Source organism: Ursus arctos, unplaced genomic scaffold (assembly GCF_023065955.2).
Source record: "Ursus arctos isolate Adak ecotype North America unplaced genomic scaffold, UrsArc2.0 scaffold_25, whole genome shotgun sequence".
In the NCBI taxonomy this organism is placed as follows: Eukaryota; Metazoa; Chordata; class Mammalia; order Carnivora; family Ursidae; genus Ursus; species Ursus arctos.
Window position 1 is genome coordinate 33033904 of NW_026622930.1, and position 22219 is coordinate 33056122.

The following is a 22219-nucleotide window of genomic DNA, read 5'->3' on the forward strand; positions in this document are numbered from 1 at the left end:
AAACAGTAACATTGTCACATGCAGAAGAACTTACCTGCCTGCTCAAGACATACCCAAATCCACATACCCAAATTCCTTATAAAGAGTGAGGAAATGCAGATTCATTTCAGCAATCAAGAAGAAAATTTTGAAGTGCAATTTATGGAACAGATTTGTTACGATCAAAACACACTGCAGTTGGGGTATTTATTTTATGCAGTATAGAAAATGAGGAAGAAAGCATCAAAGTCTTAAAAATAAATGAAACACAGGAAATACCATAAATTGAGAGCTTATAAAAAAGCCTAATATTGGATATTTAAAAAAAATCTCAGAGGGAAAAGCAGAGCCCTCCAACAAAGACTGTAAATTGTCTCTATTTTTTTTTTTATTTCTCCATTTTTCTCTGTTCAAGTCTGTCCAGATCTGATACAGTCTGGGCTTACTTTATCTTTCTTTCTACATCTCTGCAATGGTTTCTGAAATAAGTTCAGTCTCAAGACTAGATATGGTTCAATCGGGTTTTGTTTTTGTAATTGTTTTGTAATTCTGATAATAATCAGACATTTGATGGTATGAAGATAATAGGTTATATAGTAGTGCTAATATCCTTATCTTTCATAGCAGAGGTTTGATCAAACCCAAAGTTTAAAAAGATAGTAAAAAATATGACTAACTTATTAATAACTTCCCTTATTTTTAAACTTTAGAGAGATCTCTGTTTAGCACATAACATATAACATGCTCTGACATTCACTTTCTTTTTTTTGTATTTAAACGAAATAAAATGCTTCTGTCTTATCTTGAGAGTACTATTTTGGTTTTGTATAGCTATTTCTTTCATTCAGTTAAGCACCCATCCATTCTTCTATCAGTAACATAGGAATAGAAAGATGAAATGTTTTACAACTTATAACAGTTATTTCTGTAATTAGATTTGTGGTACATTTTAATTTTAATTCCTTTTTAATTTTCTTTTGCAATTTTCAAATTCTTTAAAATTTGCAGGTATTATTAAAAAATAAAGGGATTTTACAAATTGAATTTTCTGGTATTTGTTCTTTATTTTGATAATCTTAATGTCTTATTTTCCCCTCATTTTCACCCAGCTCAGAAACAAATTTTATATGCAACAACTATGCACGTTCTACTGTAGTAGGTTAAATATAGCTACATATTCTTTATAATTCTTTATAAATCCTCCTGTCAAAAGGTGGAGTCTATTTGCACCAATTCTGCATCGGGGCCAAACTCTGACAAGGGCAAAAATCATGGTGTATGAGCTCTCAAGCCAAGTTCTCAAAAGGTCTCACATCTTCTGCCTTCACTCTCTTGGTAAACTTCTATTATCATGAAAGGAAGTCCAGTGTAAATAACGGAATGAAGACAGAACATGTGGAGGGAAAGCTTAGCAGAACAGATAGCACCAAGGCCCCTGACATCTGAATGAAGCCATCTTAGCTTCTCCAGCCTCAGCTGACAAATTATTTCAGCCACATGAATGACACCAAGTAAAACCAGAAGAAAATACACCCAGCTAAGCCCAGCAAACCCACAGATTTGTGAGAAATGATAAATCATTGCTGTCACTAAGTCTTATGGTGGTTTTAATGCAACAATACAGTACAAATACAACTACTTTCCTAGTTAGCATCTTTGCACCCCCCTCTTTTTCAGGCTATTTTCAATGTATATTTGATTGTATTTTATTAGTCATAAGTCTACACATCCTACACAATAATCTTCAAAATAGTTTTGAAAGTAAACTTGATGTGAATTAGGTTTAAATAAATTGCCATGAAATCTCAATTTTAATCATTCAGTTTAAGAAACATACCAATGCCTAAAACAGTATGGAGTTCCTCAAAAGGTGAAATAGAGCTACCCTACAACCCAGCAATTGCACTATTGGGTATCCCAAGATACAAATGTAGTGATCTGAAGGGGCACCTTCACCCCGACGTTTATAGCTGCAATGTCCACAACAGCTAAACTATAGAAAGAGCCCAGATGTCCATCGACAGATGAATAGATAAAGATGTGGGATATATATACACAATGGATTACTACTCAGCCAAAAAAAAAAAAAAAAAAAAAGAAATCTTGCCATTTGCAATGACGTGGATGGAACTAGAGGGTATTATGCTAACTAAGCAAAATAAATCAATCAGAAAGACAATTATTATATGATCTCATTCATATGTGCAATTTAAGAAACAAAACAGAGGATCATAGGGGAAGGGAGGGAAAAATAAAACAGATGAAATCAGAGAGGGAGACAAACCATAAGAGACTCTCACTCATAGGAAACAAACTGAGGGTTGCTGGTAACTGGGTGATGGACATTAAGGAGCGCATGTGATGTGATGAGCACTGGGTGTTATATACAACTGATGAATCACTGAACTCTATCTCTGAAACTAATAATACACTATATGTTCATTGGATGAACTTAAATTAAAAACATACCAATGCCTACTATGTGCCAGGAAAATGTGGGAATGAAAAAAAATGCATGACAAATGCCCTTGATGTCAATGAGCTCAGAGGTATGAACAAATTAATATGTACCTCAATATATCATGGTTAGTGCTATGAAAGAGGTGCGGCCATCTTAAGAAAACTATTTTGCAGATATTATATGTATTTATGAATATGTAACATTTTCTTTACATTGACCAAATGAAAACCATCACTATAGAGATTCTTAGCAATATTTTTCTCTTGCCCAAGGCTAGAGAACCCAAAAAAGAGAAAAATGGGACAGTAACAGAGCTAAGAGAAAGTAAGTTTAGACAAGCCACCATTCTATACATATAATTAAAGTCTCATACTCATCTATAACAATAGATTTTTCCTTCCTTTACATTTATCGATGGAAACATGAATCACTGAATTAAGGAGACCTCAACAATATAAAATCATTTGGGAAATGTCACGTTTTCTTTGGTTTATTAAAGAGTCTGATTTAACCACCTAAGAAATTCCTATCTATTCTTAATGAGACACAGCACTAGGACATCTTATTAAAGTCTCCTCTGACTCCTCCAGGCCATTTGTTCCCTGTGTATATTACCAGTCATTCCTTTGGGAGAGCACTTTTCATATTTTACTGAAATTTACTTGTTTATATATCTCTTCCTCTATAAGAGTGATCTCTAAAATTCTGATCTGTATCAGTAAAGCAATTTCTGAATGTTATCAGACATTTCTATCAGGAAAGCAAATTCTGAATGTTATGCTAAAACATATTCAGCATGTCACACAAGAAATTTTAAAAGATGAGATAAAGACAACATACTTAAAATAGCTTTTATTTTAGTAATTGTGTAAAAATATTTTTCTCACCAATATTTTACGCACATAATATGATTGAATATACATTATTTTAGAAAATCTTGGTTTGGTATTTTGTGTTACAGTAATTAAAAAGTAAAATATAGTTTTAAAAAATACACTGACATGAAAGAAGTACATTAGTTATACTTAACAAAATCACTTACACAGCATTCATTTTTCAATCTCATTGAACAAATATGCAAATGACTTTTTGAAATGGGGTTAGTAAACTTCCATCTTTCATGATATTAATGAGTTGTTCTTATAAAATAATTGGGGGTGGTGTGGGAAATGGGCAAAATGGGTGAAGGGGAGTGGGAGATACAGGTTTTCAGTTATGAAATGAGTAAATCATGGGGATAAAAGGTACAGCACAGAGAATATGGTCAATGGTATTACAAAGGCATTCTATGCTGACAGATGATGGCTACACTTATAAGCATAGCAGAAGGTATAGACTTGTTGAATCACTATGTTGTACACCTGAAACTAATGTAACATTGTGTGTCAATTATACTTTAATGAAAAATATAAAATAATTGGAAGATGTTACTTTAAAAATATTTTTAACAAATGAGTTCAAAAGCCACTAAAAGTCTTCAAAGGGAACATTTTTAAATGGATAAGGATCTTGGTTTCCTATTTTTTTAAGTGTGCAGTTGTTAGTTTTTTTATAAATGACACAAATAATTTCCACTAACAAAATAACATAATGCAAGCAATTTTAAGTATCTAAGTATCTTAAGCATGCTTTTATATTTTATGAAAATTTTCCTAAGATCTTCTTTCATGTCTTTTCCCCCAAAGTTGTTTAATGAATTAACTTCTCATTTATTTTTCTAGGCAGATTCTCCTACTCCTTGTCCATTATCTCTTCTCTATTCATGTTATCTGAACTAGAAATCTCCCTCCCTGGTCCTTTTGGCTTTGAGAATCTACTCCAAATCACTTATTTCTTTAAAACCTTCCCCAAAAACCCACTTTTCTCCACTGGAGAAAACAGTGAAACTGTTTCCTAAATATTTGTTAATGTAACTGAAGCTTTCACCAAGTTCTTCAAAAAACAAAAGCAAACAATAGTTATCATCTACTAGAGTAAAGCACACAGCAAGTGATTACTTAAATGAAAAGTATAAGGGTTTGTAGGATATTTGGGGGTTGTAGAGTCACATGGTAAGGAGGTATCTTTATCCAAGGAGTATCCATGCATTATTGTTCATACATTCATATTTTCCATTTACATATGTATAAACATTATATGCATTTATAACATATATTCTTAAAATATACGTTTGTTTATATAAGTTTTAGGACACCTCTGGCCCAGTGAAGATCCCCAAACTGAGATTTTGTTGTATTTCAAGTTATCATTTGATATTCTCACACTCCCACCATAAATGTCAACTCAGAGTGCCATTTGAGGCTAGTTGTATCTTTCTCCTTTTCAGAAAGTGAGGGCTCTTCTTTTACTCAAGTCTTTTGATGCTTAATCTTTAGACCAATTTCAGTTTAATTCTATTCATTTAAACACCAAGTACTATAATATTCAAATACTATATGTATTGTTCATAAAGGTATTTTGAAGAACGTGAATGATTAGAGTTCTATTTATTGTTTACCTTAATTAATGTAAGGACCTTCCAGTGGTTGTTTCAAATGGTTCTGAATAGCAGATTACTGTTATTTATGATAATCCTTTTTTTTGTACTTTATAAATTCTTTTTGTCAATAGAATTTTCTCAGCTTTACTAGATAATAATATATTAATCTTCCCGCTATTCAAATAAATAGAAATAAGTAGATGTAACTTCATCATATGCCTACTTATCCAAAAAAATTTAATTTGTGCTTGGGTATCTCCAGTGTATTGTTCTGAATGAAGGTAACCTGGGTCCATATTCTGCACTCATCACAAAGCATGGGAACATGGTATTGTGATGAGGAGTTAGTAAGCTCAATTCCTTCACAGAATACCAAGGATTTGCTCCTATTGATGGAATCTCACTGATCTAAGTTAAGCACATGACAGAGTAGCACACAGTAAATGCTAAATAAATGGTTTCTTTTGTTATTTTTTCAACATTATTTATGTCAGGGTTAGACTGCCTAAACGGGAAGCTTTCCACAAACTTAATCACCTTAGAAGACCCAGGCAGAATCAGGGTTCATGGTAATCCTTTTATCACTAACTCTGAAAGGCCAAAATCAAATGTCATTTCTAAATGGAAGATAAAGTGCAAAACAGAATAATCAAGTGATGCAGTATTAGGCTTTTTCCAATCAGCCAGGTATTTGCTACCTAGGAGAAGAGAATGGGTGAAATATGGAAAACAAACAAAAAACCTTCTCAACAAAATTTCTCTTAGAATTCTAGGATTAGTTTGCTCTGTATCAAAACACAAGAAAATGGAGATTTAACACCAATAGTTTGAGAGTAGGTCAGTATTGAATATTCAATATATTTGAATCAAATCTCAGAGAACTTTAAAAACAGGGAGAGAGAACCATTTACCTCTTTAGCATACTAAGTTTGAACTAAAAGTTGTTAAACACAACTGAGAAATAACATTCACATATAGAACATACTGCTACAGTCTTCAGGTTTTGCTCAACTGTTTGTGTGTGTGTGTGTCTGTGTGTGTGTGTGTTACCTGCAACACCATTCCTTTTCTACTACAGATAAAATATGGATTCCTTTGGTTTCAAAATGTAGGTTGATTATACTGTGGCTCACTACTAAAAAAAGTCAGCAGGATGAGGACAAATTTGCTTATCCCATGAGATAATGGTAAGAATATTAATTTCCATTCTACAGAGATAGCACACTAAATAGAAATATATGTGACCAGCCTGATAATGACCAACTTATGATCAAGAAGTTTAGTAAGCATTTTCTGAATTGCATGATCAACATAGCCAATAGAAATATTAAAACACGCTACTTCCAAGGTTGACTCTTTGAAATAACTCTTAATACAATATGTGTGGATTTGTTGAGATATTAAAAATATTACAAGATCTAAGATAAAGGATGTGTAGGTGGCTCAATAGGTTAAGTGTCTGTTTTTGGCTCAGGTCATGATCTCAGGGTCCTGGGATTAAGCCCCACATCAGGCTCCCTGCTCAGCAGGGAGTCTGCTTCTCTGCCAGCCTGCCCGCCCTCCCTGCCCACTCCCCTCCCCCCGCTCATGTGCTCTTTCTCTCTCAAATAAATAAAATCTTAAAAAAAAAAGGTTTAAGAGAAAAAGGGATGGTGAAATCTTCTTTGACTTTCCACACTAAGATTGTCAAATCTCAATGGAAAACAAAAACTCTTGCTTCAGGGAAACATAACCTTGGAAGTTAATCTTTTTAATGATTAATTAAAAATGACTATAGGGTTTTAAAATTATATTTGCTCTATGCTTTTTCCCCCCTGAAGAGTATATTTCCCATGCCTCTATAAGGTAATGCAAAATAATATTAGAATGAACAGTTGGGATGCTAAGAAAGCTAGCATAGATGTTCATTATAATATGGTTATATTTTTGCTATCACTATTTGTGATAGCATTATCTTCCCATTCATTATCCTCTATTCATATGCTTTACCAACAAATTTTGTTCTACAGACAGAGATTTGTTCCATCAGTAGTGGCAGATAGCAGTAATAAAACTCTGGTCTCTAGATTCTCAGCTGTTTACCCATTTTTAACCATAGTTCCAGAGTGTTCTTCCTTTCATTATTGTAACTGTGTAATTGTCTTACATTATTTTTCTTGTGATGCCTATTTTATATTAATGTTCTCACTCAAAAATTCCTCATCTTTTTTTTTTCTGAAAGATTTTATTTATTTATTTGACAGAGAGAAACAGTGAGAGAAGGAACACAAGCAAGGGGAGTGTGAGAGTGAGAAGCAGGCTTCCCGCCGAGCACAGAGCCCAATGCGGGGCTTGACCCCAGGAATCCGGGATCATGACCTGAGCCGAAGACAGACGCTTAACGGCCGAGCCACCCAGGCGCCCCAAAAATTCCTCATTCTTTTATCCAATTCAGACTACTTCATTAGAACAAGGGTCTATGTTCTTATCACGGTCCATGGCTTATATTTCTTATATAAAATCACATTCAAAAGTATATATGTATGAAGATCTGCCTGAGGGACAGGAATCAAAATATCCATAACCTCCAAAAAATTAAGTAAAACTGCTCTAGCAGGCCACATGATATAATCATTCACATTCAGCCACTACTGGTATGATACCTAGTAAACAGTGTAAATGTAAATATTCTTTAGTATTTCTTGGCTATCTTCTTGTTTACTGACACCAGTATACCCTGATCTACCCCAAATATATTAAGACCAGAAATTATAAAACTAATTATATGCACTTAAGATCTGTATTAAATTATTACTTAACAATTCTTTAACCTTTACATTTTCTCACTGGCCCATCCCATGGATTAGGTTTATGTAAAACAAAACAAAACAAAACAAACAAATAAAACTGAGTATTTGGGGGCACCTGGGTAGCTCAGACAGTTAAGCATCTGCCTTTGGCTCAGGTCATGATCCCAGCGTCCTGGCATCAAGCACCCAGTTGGGCTACCTGCTCAGCCGGGAATCTGCTTCTCCCTGTCCCTCTGCCTCTCCCCCCTGGCTTGTGCTCTTTCTCTCTCTCTCTCAAATAAATAAAATCTTTAAAAAAAACAAAAACCCTGCGTATTTGTGTGAGACCATATTTTTTTAGAAGAGCTATTTTGGGATATATTTCATATATCATAAAGGCATCCATTTAAAGTATACCTTCAGTGGATGGAACTACAGGGTATTATACTAGGCAAAATAAGCCAATTAGAAGAAGACAATTATCATATGATCTCACTCATATGTGGAATTTAAGAAACAAAACAGAGGATCATCAGGGAAGAGAGGAAAAAATAAAATAAGACGAAACCAGAGAGGCAGACAAACCGTAAGAGACTCTTAATCATAGGAAACAAACTGAGGGTTGCTGGAGGGGAAGGAGTGGAGGGATGGGGTAACAGGCTAATGGACATTAAGGAAGGTATGTGATGTAATGAGCAATGAGTATTACATAAGACTGATGAATCACAGACCTGTACCTCTGAAACCAATAATATATTACATGGTAATTGATTTAAAATAGTTTTAAAAAAGTATATAGTTCAATGGTCTTTAGTATATTCACAGGGTTGTGTAATCACCACAATTCAATTTTAGAACATTTCAACACTCCAAAAGGAAGCCCGGTAAATATTAGCAGTCATTCCTCCTCTAACTGAGAGGGCCCGGATAATCACAAATTTACTTCCTAAGGATTTGCCTATTCTAGACATTCACAAAACTGAATTCACACAATATGCGGTTTTTCCGACTGACTTCTTTCACTTAGCATAATGTTTTCAAATTTCGCACATGTTATAGCATTTACTAGTAGATCATTCTTTTTTTTTAAATTTTTGATGGTAAAAAAAAATTTATGTACTAAAACTTGCCATCTTAACCATTTTTAAGTGTACAATTCAGTAATATTACATTCACGTTATAGTACAACTATCACCACTATCTATTTTAAAAACCTTTTTATCACCCAAACAGATCAACATTCTTAAAGCAGTGTTTGCTTGGTTATTATAAAACTTTGTTTTCTGAAATGGAGTGCTGAAAAAGTTGGTTTTAATAATTTCTGCAGAGGGATGGGAGCTTTGAGCTCTAAAACTAGCTATTCTACTACTGTTCATTATTAATTAGAAATCAATAGATAATATTTAAGAAATTTGCCAAGGTAAAACAATACATTATTGTTAGTGTGGTTGCTATCTTGCACCCAAAGATTATTTTTTTGAATAAGAATTATGAAGATTTTCCAATTTTTCCTTTATTGTACTTATAATTCCTACAGTATAGTTCCACTAATGAACAATATCAAAACTTTCCAAACACAAATAGTCATGAATCTTACTGGTTTGTAAGCTAAACCAACATGCTTTAAAGTTTTATTTAATAATTATATATTTATTACATGATTGTATTACCATTAATCTTAAACTGGCTCATGTGGAACTCCGAATTTAAAGATAAAAAGATACTTTCAAAACACTTTTCAGCAACTGTATTTTTCAGTTCTACAATTTTCATTTGGTTCTTTTTAATATTTTCTATTTTTTCTGCTAAGATTTTATATCTCTTCATTCATTACAAGCATATTGTCCTTTACTCGTTGAGGCTGGTTACAGAACCGCTTTAAAAATCTTTGTTAATTAAAAAGAATCTTTGTTAATCCAAATAGCTGGGTCATCTTCGGGTTAGTGACAGTTGATTACCTTTTTCCTTGAGAATGAGTCACATTTTCTTGTTTCTTAACATGTTAAATAATTCTGGACTGTATTATGGACATGGTGAATGATATGCTGAAGGGACACTGGGTTTTGCTATACTGTTTTGAAGAATGTTGATTTGTTTTTAATTTAGTAAGTAGATGACTTGGGTAGATTGAACTGCAAACTCCATCTGTTCTGTAGTGAATGGCAATTCAAAATTCAATTAAATTCCTTTAGTCCTAATTGTGCTGCTCGTAGTTTACCCAGCACATTCAAGGTTCAGAGGTCAGCCAGAAACCTACACTTATTTACAGAATTTGAAACTCCTCTCTTTGCCTCTTTCCTTTACAGGATATCTTCCCCACCCTTCCATCACTTTAAAGCAGTCGTGGTTGTCCCAAATTCTGTTCTTCTAGCCAGTAAGCTTGTAGGTTTTAGCTGCTAGGTAGGCCAGACTGGGACCTACTCTCAGGTTAAAAGTTATAAAAATGTGTTATTCGACTACAGCATTCTTCCAAATGACAGAATCTTCTTACTTTTGGTTACTATTCAGTGCTTTCAGATGGTTATGTTTTTGTTTAATCCAGAATTTATAACTGCTATTTATGATAACAGATAGGAGCTTCTGATAAGCGCTACTGAGCAATACTGGACTAGAACTTTAAAGGTTTAAGTTTAAAGCAAGTTAAACACTCATTATTTTATTTATCAATAAAATTTAGTACCACCTCTATGAGTTTGGCATTTCAAGCCATTCTACTCACTGTTGTAGAATAGGCAATATGAAAACAAAATGAGTGGCTATGTGAAAGAAATTTGATTAAATATATCATCTGTTTCATAATTGTAAAGTAGGTTCTAGAAATGATAGTTGGTGAAAACATAAATGTTTTGTATTTTAACCTATTCCTATTTTTTATTCTGCTTCTAATTTTTTGGCCCCAAAAGAGAATAGTCTGTGATTTTTTTATTCTAAAGAACATACTTATTAAAAAGACAAGAATAATTCAATCTACATAAAAGGTATGAAGATTTGAAAAAATTACTAAAAATTTAGCAAAGATAACCCATTTTAAACTTATGTTAATCATCCTTCCATACAAATTTCGATACATAAATAAATACACATGCGTACACAGAGATGCACATACATACCCAGGTATTTTTTTTAATGATTTTTTATTATATTATGTTAGTCACCATACAGTACATCCCCAGTTTCCGATGTAAGGCTCGATGATTCATTAGTTGCGTATAACACCCAGTGCACCATGCAATACGTGCCCTCCTTACTACCCATCACCTGTCTATCCCATTCCCCCACCCCCCTCCCCTCTGAGGCCCTCAGTTTGTTTCTCATAGTCCATAGTCTCTCATGTTTCATTCCCCCTTCTGATTACCCCCCTTTCTTTATCCCTTTCTTCCCCTACTGATCATCCTAGTTCTTATGTTCCATAGATGAGAGAAATCATATGATAGTTGTCTTTCTCTGCTTGACTTATTTCACTTAGCATTATCTCCTCCAGTGCCGTCCATGTTGCAGCAAATGTTGAGAACTCGTTCTTTCTGATAGCTGAGTAATATTCCATTGTATATATGGACCACAACTTCTTAATCCAGTCATCTGTTGAAGGGCATCTCGGCTCCTTCCACGATTTAGCTATTGTGGACAATGCTGCTATGAACATTGGGGTGCATATGGCCCTTCTCTTTACTATGTCTGTATCTTTGGGGTAAACACCCAGTAGTGCAATGGCTGGATCATAGGGTAGCTCAATTTTTAACTTTTTAAGGGACCTCCACACTGTTTTCCAGAGCGGCTGTACCAACTTGCATTCCTACCAACAATATAGGAGGGATCCCCTTTCTCCACATCCTCTCCAACAATTGTTGTTTCTTGCCTTGTCTATTTTTGCCATTCTACCTGGCGTAAGGTGGTATCTCAGTGTGGTTTTGATTTGAATTTCCTTGATGGCTAATGATTTTGAACATTTTTTCATGTGTCTGTTAGCCATTTGTATGTCTTCATTGGAAAAGTGTCTGTTCATATCTTCTGCCCATTTTCTGATTTGTTTATTTGTTTCTCGTGTATTGCGTTTGAGAAATTCTTTGTAGATCTTGGATACCAGTTCTTTATCTGTAGTGTCATTTGCAAATATATTCTCCCATTCTGTGGGCTGCCTCTTAGTTTTTCTGACTGTTTCCTTGGCTGTGCAGAGACTTTTAATCTTGATGAAGTCCGATAAATTAATTTTATCTTTTGTTTCTCTTGCCTTTGGGGATGTATCATGAAAAAGGTTGCTTTGGCCGATGTCGTAGAGGTTGCTGCCTATGTTCTCCTCTAGGATTTTGATGGATTCCTGTCTCACATTGAGGTCTTTCATCCATTTGGAGTTTATTTTTGTGTATGGTGTGAGATAGTGGTCAAGTTTCATTCTTTTGCATGTAGCTGTCTAATTTTCCCAGCACCATTTATTGAAGAGACTGTCTTTTTCCCACTGGATGTTTTTTCCTGCTTTATCAAATATTAGTTGCCCAAAGAGCCGAGGGTCCATTTCTGGGTTCTCTATTCTGTTCCATTGGTCTATGTGTCTGTTTTTGTGCCAGTACCATGCTGTCTTTGTGATCACAGCTTTGTAGTACAGCTCGAAATCCGGCATTGTGATGCCCCCAGCTTTGTTTTTCCTTTTCAACAGTTCCTTGGAGATTCGGGGCCTTTTCTGTTTCCATACAAATTTAAGGACTATTTGTTCCAGTTCTTTGAAAAATGTCCTCGGTATTTTGATCGGGATAGCATTGGAAATGTAGATTGCTCTGGGTAGCATGGACATTTTAACTATGTTAATTCTTCCAATCCATGAGCATGGAATATCTTTCCATCTTTTTATGTCTTCCTCAATGTCTTTCAAGAGTGATTTATAGTTTCTAGAATATAGGTCCTTTACGTCTCTGGTTAAGTTAATTCCAAGGTAACATATGGTTTTTGGTGCTATTGTAAATGGGATGGATTCCCTAATTTCTCTTTCTTCGGTCTCGTTATTCGTGTATAGAAATGCAACTGATTTCTGAGCATTGATTTTGTATCCCACCACATTACTGAATTGTTCTATAACTTCTAATAGTGTGGGAGTGGATTCTTTTGGGTTTTCTATATAGAGTATCATGTCATCTGCGAAGAGAGACAGTTTGACTTCTTCTTTGCCGATTTGAATACCTTTTATCCCTTTTTGTTGTCTGATTGCTGTTGCAAGGACTTCTAGTACTATGTTGAATAATAGTGGCGAGAGTGGGCATCCTTGTCGAGTTCCTGATCTTAAGGGAAAGGCTTCCAGCTTTTCCCCATTGAGAATAATATTTGCAGTAGGCTTTTCATAGATGGCTTTTATGAGATTGAGAGATGTACCCTCTATTCCTACAGTCTGAAGGGTTTTAATCAGGAAAGGATGCTGTATTTTGTCAAATGCTTTTTCGGCATCAGTTGAGAGGATCATATGGTTCCTGAGTCTTTTCTTGTTGATATGATGTATCACGCTGATTGATTTGTGAATATTGAACCACGCTTGCATCCCAACATACCCGGGTAAATATAACTTTTTTCATTTTGACAATATGTCACGAATAAGCTAACTCTAATCATTTTCAGTTCAACCAATAGTCTTTATATTTTAATTTGAAAACCCTACTAATACTTATGCTTTTAGTTTTTTTTTTATTTATAACCAACAACATTTACTTTCATAAATTTTCTAACTGTGAGGGTAGAATAAAAGGTAATGGAAAGGGTGTTGACATATATGGGTGTCTGTTCTTTCAGTTTTAGTCGACTAACTAGTTTTGGTTCCACAGGCAAGTTGCTAAAACTCTTTGAAACTTGGGTCACTGTTAGAAAGTATAAAGTAAATGAGAACATGAAAAGCATCTACTATAAGTCTGGATACAGAATAAAAACTTAAAAGGTGCCTGTTTGTATGCACACATGTGTACATCCACACACATTAATGAAACTTCTTAAGGAAGCAAAGATACTTGGTCAAATGACATTATTTATTACAAGTTTCTGTGTATACTAATGCAAGAATATGATGTGAAACTACATCTTCATATTGAAATTATATAATGGGCAGGAAATAGAAAAATTTCTGTCACAATTATATCACCTTCTCTCAAATTTCAGTGAAATACTTCTGACAAAGTTTTATATATGATGTGTGTTTTCCTTTGAACAAATTATTCCAGGATGAGTATAACTAGACAAATAATTAGGCATGGATAACATATATTATGTAATTACTTTAATTCTACTTAAAAATCTCCTTTTTTTCTTTAGATTTTATTTATTTTTTGGAAAGAGAGAACTAGCAGTGGGGAGAGGCAGAGGCAGAGGGAGAAGCAGGCTCCCTGCTGAGCAAGGAGCCCAATGCAGGACTTGATCCCAGGACCCTGGGACCATGACCTGAGCTAAAGGAAGACACTTAACCGACTGAGCCACCCAGGCATCCCTACTTAAAAATCTCCTTAATGAAAACTATCTGGAACGGTTTTATTCACTCATATTTAGTACTATGTGGAACATAAAAGGTCTGATTTATAGTAACTCTTATAGTAATAACTGTCACTGTGGTTTTGTTTTCCATTAGAATATGAGCGATAAAAAGAATCTCTAAGATGTTAAAATATAATTTAAATGTCTATCGGTAAAAATAGCTGAGGAAATTGATTTTAGAAAGGTTAAAGAAAGTATACTATTCTGGTAGAATTTTAGCCATGCTTCTGTATAAATATTATGTAATAATTAGTAAAAGAAATATAGAACATTGATCTATCTATAGGCAGCAAAAAATACAGGTATCTTTTCCAAAAGAGTCAAGAACTACAAATCAAATTGTTCTGATATTGACAAGAAAATTACCTTTTCCACATTATACAATGAGTAATGGTAAGTTCTGGGTAAAAAAAAAAAGGTGGGGGGACTAAATGATCAGAAATATAGTAGAGAGAAGACCTGTATAAATTCAATATTTATTATACTTAAAATGTATGTATTTTTTCCCATCATTCCTCTCAGATTCTCTTACTGTGAGAAGATAGCATAGGAAAAGGAACTCTCAATGAAGTGAATAGTACCAGAAGAAAAAAAAAAAAGAAAAAGATGAAAATCACCAACAGTGAATGAATCAGACAAAACCACTAAATTACTTGGTTAGGGGATTGAATAAATTTTCAGATGCAGGATCTTACTCGTATGCTTTGAAGACCACCAACATTCATCAATCCCCCCCCAATAGCATTCTTCCTCTGAATTCCTTCGCTCAAAGATTGGCATTATCTTCCATGAAGTTGTCTAAGCTAAAAACCTGAATTAAATTCCATTTCTATTCCTCATTACTCAAGTCTACTAGGATCATACCACATAGTTGTCATTGTGTGTTTACTATGTACTAGGTACTGTGCTAAGTACTTTACATTTAATTCTCACAACAAAAGTAGGTAGGTATTGTAATTCAACAAAGGTAGGCTTTGGTTATCTGCATTTTTAGGAAAACACAGAATGGTTAAAATACACACAAGGTCACAATCCAATTAAGGTGCAGAGCCTGTTTTATTAACCATTGTGATATACCTTCCATACTTTCCATTACTGTTGCCACTGACATGAACCTTGTCTTTATCATTGCTCATCCAGGTTGGTATAGAGTATCCTAAGTATTTGGCCTCTGCCTCTATACCTCCTTCAAACTCTGTGATAAGGAAAATAAATCCTCTGAAATAAATCTGGAAATGTCTTTGCTTCAAAATTTTTAGAAGCTTCGCTAAGACATTCAAATCATTTACAATGTGACTCCAACCTAACTTTCCAGTCTCATCCCCTGCAATTGTTAATAATCCCTCGACCTGTACTTCTCAAAAACAATGTTTATTAATGTTAAGTGTCATTTTTCACATTTTTTTTCTTTAGAAGGCCTTTCCATCATATTCTCCATGAAGAATTCCTTGACCCTCTAGCCAGAGTTAGTCACTGCCTCCTCTGTACTATAAAAATATTTTATACATATATTTAATATAGAAATTACATTTGATAATAAAACAAAATTGTCTCTTCTACTAGACAATGAACATTTTCAGGGTCATTCATTTAATCAACAAATACTAACTATAATTGAGAAGACTGACAATATGACCTATTTTAAAATTATTTCTATTCATCAAAGACACTTTTAAGAAAGTAAACAGGGAAGCAACAGAGTGGCAGAATAAATCTGCGATACATATATCAAACAAAGGACGCATATCCAGAACATTTAGAGAACACCTATTAATAAATAAGGAAAATACAGTTAACCTTATCTTTTAGAAGTGAAAGACATGTACAGTTACTTCACAAAAGAGGATATCCAAATGGCCAATAAATATGTAACAAGATGCTCAATATCATTAGTCATTGGGAAAATAGAAATTAAAAAGGACTGACAGTACTAAATGTTAGTGAGAATGTGAAGCAAATTGGAGTTCTCATAAAATGATGATGAGACTATAAATATATACCTCTACCTGGGAAAACTGCAGAATCTAGTAAAATTATTCATTTCCATACTCTATGAACTAGTATTTCTAGGTCATATCTAGCCTGTTAGGTGAATATCTAACGTCCATGCATACATGTAAGCACCAAAAGACATGTTCAAGATCATATACCGCAGCAGCATTCATAACAGCCCCAAACTGGAAACAATCCAAATGTACTTCAACAAAACAACTATACTTTGTGATAATTTATCAAGCTTCATACCTATAATTTGTATACTTTTCTTAATTTGCAACTCATATAGAATATTATACTTCAATAAAAAGTTTAATTTATGAAATAGAACACAAACGAAAGCTATGAAACTAGATGGCATAACCAACGGTTTAAACATATAAAAAGAACAAGTGTTAAATAAATTATTATTATTATTGAATAAATAAATGGGTGAATGAGAGATTTAAGGAAATTTAGGAACAGCTTTCCAATTAAGAGAGGGGAGAATTACAAATGGCCAACAGACACATAAAAAGATGCTCAACATCACTAATCATCAGGGAAATACGAACCAAAACTACACTGGGATATCACTTCATACCTGTCTGAATGCTTAAATTAACACAGGAAATAATAGGTGTTGGCAAGGATGTGGAGAAAGGGGAACCCGATTACATTGGTGGGAATGGAAACTGGTACAGCCACTCCGGAAAACAGTCTGGACGTTCTTCAAAAAGTTAAAAATAAAACTATTCTATGATCCAGCAATTGCACTCCTAGGCATTTACCCAAAGGATACAAAAATACTAATTTGAAGGGATACATGGACCCTGATGTTTATAGCAGCATTATCAACAATAGCCAAATTATGGAAAGAGCCCAAATGCCCATTGACTGATGAATGGATAAAGAAGATGTGGTGTGTGTATGTATATACACACACATACACACCCATATATATCTATGTATATATGTATATATATATAACAGAATATTACTCAGCCATTTGACACAACATGGATGGAGCTGGAGAGTTTTGTGCTGAGTGAAATAAGTCAGTTGGAGACAAATACCGTATGATTCCACTCATATGGAATTTAAGAAACAAAACAAATGAACATAGTGTGGGGAGAAAGAGAGGAAAACCAAGAAACAGATCTTAACTACAGAGAACAAACTGATGGTTATCAGAGGGGAGGTGGTTGGGGGGATGGGTTAAATAGGTTATGGCGATTAAGGAGGGCACTTGTGATGAGCACCAGGTACTGTATGTAGGTGTTGAATCACTAAATTCTACACTTAAAATAAATATTACACTGTTATATTAACAAACTGGAATTTAAAAACTTGGAAAAATAAAAGAGAGAAAGGGGTTATCGGAAAGTAACATACTGAAGCAATCTGTTCCTAAGTGGGATTGCAGTATTCATGTAGATACATCTATGCTACTTCAACTCTTATGATCATAAAAGAATCCAGATTCTGAGTATGAATTGGTTCCACCTCTAGTTGCTGTGTGACTTTGGCATACCACTTAAACTCTGTTTGCCTCATTTTTCTCACTTAGGAACAGGGACAATAATAATACCTACCTCATATTTTTTTAATGAAAATTAAAACAAGTTAGCATTTTTAAAGCATTTACAACAGTGCCTGATAGATCAAACATTAAACAAACAAACCAGAATTCTGGCAACAGGATTTTACTTTATAATTTCACTTTATTAAAGTTTAATCAACTAATATACTACTAGATATAATAAAAGTGTTTCATAAATAAAGGATTTATACACAAAACAAACAGTTTTTCTATATCCTGGCAATAATTAGTTAAAATTATATAATAAATGAGTTCTGCTTTGGGGCAGAATACAGTAGGTCACAGCGGGTCAACACCATACAGTAACAAGTAAACAAAATCAGATAATTACAAAAATCTTACTTTAAAGACATAGGAGAACTACAGAAGCAATAAATTAGACAAAGTAAAATTCTAGAAATGGGAAAACATTTCTGAGTTAAACTCTAACTTCTCTAGCTTTTTGCATCTACCTACTAACCCATCCTTACTGGGAGTATTTGCTGATTTGGGTCAAAGCGCTGATCATCAGCTTTTCTATGAGAAGAGACTCTACTGGGAGGAAAATCCAGAAAGCTTTTAGGCATTTAGAAATTAGAAATCTGAATACACTCGAACACATGGCTGTTTTCTCCTTAGAACTAGATCGTGGTGCTGTACACAAGGCTGTAAAATGAGACAAGATTAAAGACAGAGTAAAATCTTTTGCATTCTTCATAGTGCTTAAAAAACAAAGACCTGCTAGGGAAGTAAGCCTGACCATAGAACAATGCTAGTTTTCCCTTCAAGATATCTGCTAGTTTTTGAGACTTATATTGGTTAGGCTACAGGCAAGTCAGCTAGGCTGGACCCTATGACTATCAGAGCTAAATCTCCTATTGTCACTCAGGAATAAAGGGATGTAAACCCACTATTCTCAACCCAGCTCTAACCCAGATCAGTTCCTGGCTGGACTGGAGTGATCAGTTTCTCATACTTTCTCCCTCTCGGTAGAAAGGGAGACATTCTACGATAAGTCACCTACAAACAAAATGGTTTTTTAAAGTATAAAATAAATTTATAAAAATTATTTGGCATGTAAGAAAATAGAATCCAATATTATGATGGAAAAAAACCAGATGAAAAACCCCACAACAGATGCATGGGGAGTTTGCAGCCAAGAACTTTAAAGTAAACCATAATGAATATATTCAAAAAAATAGAAGAAAGTTTAAAAAAAATAGATGAAATGATGGAAAATTTCAACAGAAAATAAAAATCTAGAAAAAATTAAACGGACACATTAGCACATAAAATTACAATATGCTGGAACTCAGATCTATAAATGGGTAGATTTATCAGGATTAAAGAACATAAACAGGTCAAAAGGAAAAATGCTGTAGAATGTAGAATGTAAGAATATTAAAGACAAACAAAAAAGGTACAAACTGATATAGAGAAAGTAGAAAGAATGAACAAACAGGACAAACCATATATGTGAGACGTACTTTCAAAAGGTCTACTATCTGTATAAGTAAACCGCAAAAAGAGAAAACAGAATGGGAAGAAGCGATAGTCAAAAGCAATATTTAAAAATCTCCCCAAGTTACTATGAGAAATGGCAAAACAAATGATTAATATTTAAAAAGGTAACAGGTGCATATTATAATGCACCCTGGGATAAATCACCAAAAAAACCCAGCAAAAAATCCCCAAAACCCCACAACAAACCCCACTCAAAATATATGTAACTAACAAATTAATAAAAGGAAAAAACTAAATGATACAAGCTACTCTATTAATCTAAAGGAAGACAAAAAAGGAGACAGAAACTAATGAGCCAAATAGGAAACAAATAATAAGAACTATTTTAATAATTATAATAATGTAAATTGCCTACACGCTGTAAGTGAAAAACAAGTGTTTCAGAAAAAGTACAAAGATGCTTATAAGAGACATTTATATTTTAAATGTAATAACAAGAAAATAAATTATCTGATAAAGAAATCAAAATAATGGTCATAAAGGTGCTCAATGAACTCTCAGGAAAAGAATGGAAAGACGCAGTGAAAACTTTAACAAAGACATAGAAAATATAAGAAAGTACCAAACAGAAGACACAGGAAAAGAACCCAAAAAAACAGAAGACACAGAACTAAAGAATATAGTAACTGAATTGAAAAATATACTGGAGGAGTTCAACAGTTGAATACTGAAATTAAGAATGGATCAGGGAGCTGGAAAACAAAAGCATTAACACTCACCCAGACAGAGAAGCAAATAGAGAAAGGAATTTCATAAAATGAAGATAACTTAAGAGACCAACAGAACAACATTCACTGGAATAACATTTGTGAAGGAGAAGAGAGAGACAGAAAGGGATAGAAAAGAAATAGTTGCCGTAACTTCTCTAACACGGGGAAGGAAATAGAAATCCATGTCAAGGAAGCCAAGAGAGTTAAAAAAAAAGAAAAAAAGGAACCAAAGAGATCCACACCAAGACATATTCTAATTAAAATATAAAAGTTAAAGATAAGGAGAGAATCTGAAAGGCAGCAGGAGAAAAGCAACTTGTTAAATACAGGGGAAACCCAATAAAGCTATCATCAGATTTCTCAGGCAAAACCTGAGGTCAGAAGAAAGTGGCATCACATATTTGAAGTCCTAAAGGAGAAATCAAACTAAGAGATCGCTGCCTGACAAGATTATCACTCAGAATTAAAGGAGAGATAAAGAATTTTTCAGATAAGCAAAAGCTTAAGGTGTTTATCACCAATAAACTGGCCCTATAAGAAATGTTAAAGGGAATTTTTTAAATGGAAAAGAAATGGCACTAAATAATAACAAGAAAATATATGAAAGTAAAAATCTCACCAGAAAAGATACATATATAGTAAGGATAGTAGATAAGTCACTTATGAATCTACTATGAAGGGTAAAAACCAAAAGTAACAAAATTAAACTAAAATAATTAGTTAAGGCATACATACAATAAAAAGAGGTAAATGTGACTTTAAAAACATACAACTTGGGGCACTTGGGTGACTTAGTTAGTTATGTGTATGCCTTCAGTTCAGGCCATGATCCCAGGGGCCTCGTATCGAACTGCATCAGGCTCCCTGTTCAGCGGGGAGCCTATTTCTCCCTCTCCCTCTGCCATTCCCCTGGCTTGTGCTCTCTGGCTCTCTCTACCAAATAATAATAATAAAAAAATCTTAAAAATAAGTAAATAAAAAATAAAAATGTAAAGCTTGGGGAGATTTTGTAAAAATATAGTTTTGGAATGTGTTCAAATTTAAGTCATTATCAACCTAAATAGACAGCTCCATACTTAGAATGTTATATGTGAACCTCATGTAAACACAAAGCAAAAACTTATAGTAAATATACAAAAAATAATATAAAAGTAATCTAAACATAACACTTGACAAAGACAACATACCATGAGAGAGAAGAAACAGAGAGGAACTACAAAAACAGCCAGAAAACAATGAAGAAAATACCAGTAACTATATACCAATCAATAATTACTTTAAATGTAAATGGAGTAAATGCTCCAATCAAAAGATGTAGAGTGACTGAAAGGGCGAAAAAACAAGACTCATCTACATCCCACAAGAGACTCACTTTAAAAGTAAAGACATACACTGACTGAAAATGAAGGGATGTAAAAAGATATTCCACACAAATGCAAATAGTATAGCTATACTCATATCAGACAAAACAGATTTTAAAACACAGACTGCATAAAAGACAAAGAAGGGCATTCCATAATGATAATGCAGCAGGAAGATACAACATTTAAAAATATATAAGCACCCAGCATAGAAGCACCACAATAATAAAGCTATTATATTAGCAGACCTAAAAGAGGAAATTGACAGCAATATAATAGTAGTAGGGGATGTTTAATACCCTACTTACATCAAAAGATAAATCATCTAGACAGAAAATCATAAGGAAGCATCAGCTTCAAACAACATATTAGACCAGATGGACTTAATAGTTTTAAATAGAACTCTCCATCCAAAAGAAGCAAATACGCATTCTTCTCAAATGTGCATAGAACATTCTCCAGGACACTCCACATGTTAGGCCATAAGAGAAGTTTAGATAAATTCAACAAGACTGAAATCATATAAAGCATCTTTTCCTACGACAATGATGTCAAACGAGAAATCAGATACAGAGTTCCTATGTTCCAAATAAAGATAGGGATTGGTTTTCGGAGTTAAGATGGCAGAGGAGTAGGGGACCCCTTTTTCAGCTGGTCCCCTGAGTCGAACTGGATAGGTACCAGACCATCCTGAACATCCACGGAATCAGCCTGAGATGCAAGAAGATACATCTGGACCTCTACAAATGAACATCTCCAGCGATGAGTACTGAGGTACGAAGCGGGGAACCCTGAAACCACACACAGATATCAGAAGATAAATGGAAGGGGGAGGGAGCCGCCGCGTTCGAGCCCGGGAAGCGGTAGCCACCTGCACGGGGGA

The 22219-nt window shown here is 34.0% G+C and overlaps 1 protein-coding gene across 29 annotated transcripts in view; it reads right to left on the reverse strand.

Annotated features, from left to right (window-relative positions):
* Positions 1-22219, reverse strand: part of GPHN (gephyrin) — a 603331-nt gene that overhangs the window by 311846 nt on the left and 269266 nt on the right. The window lies entirely within an intron of this gene.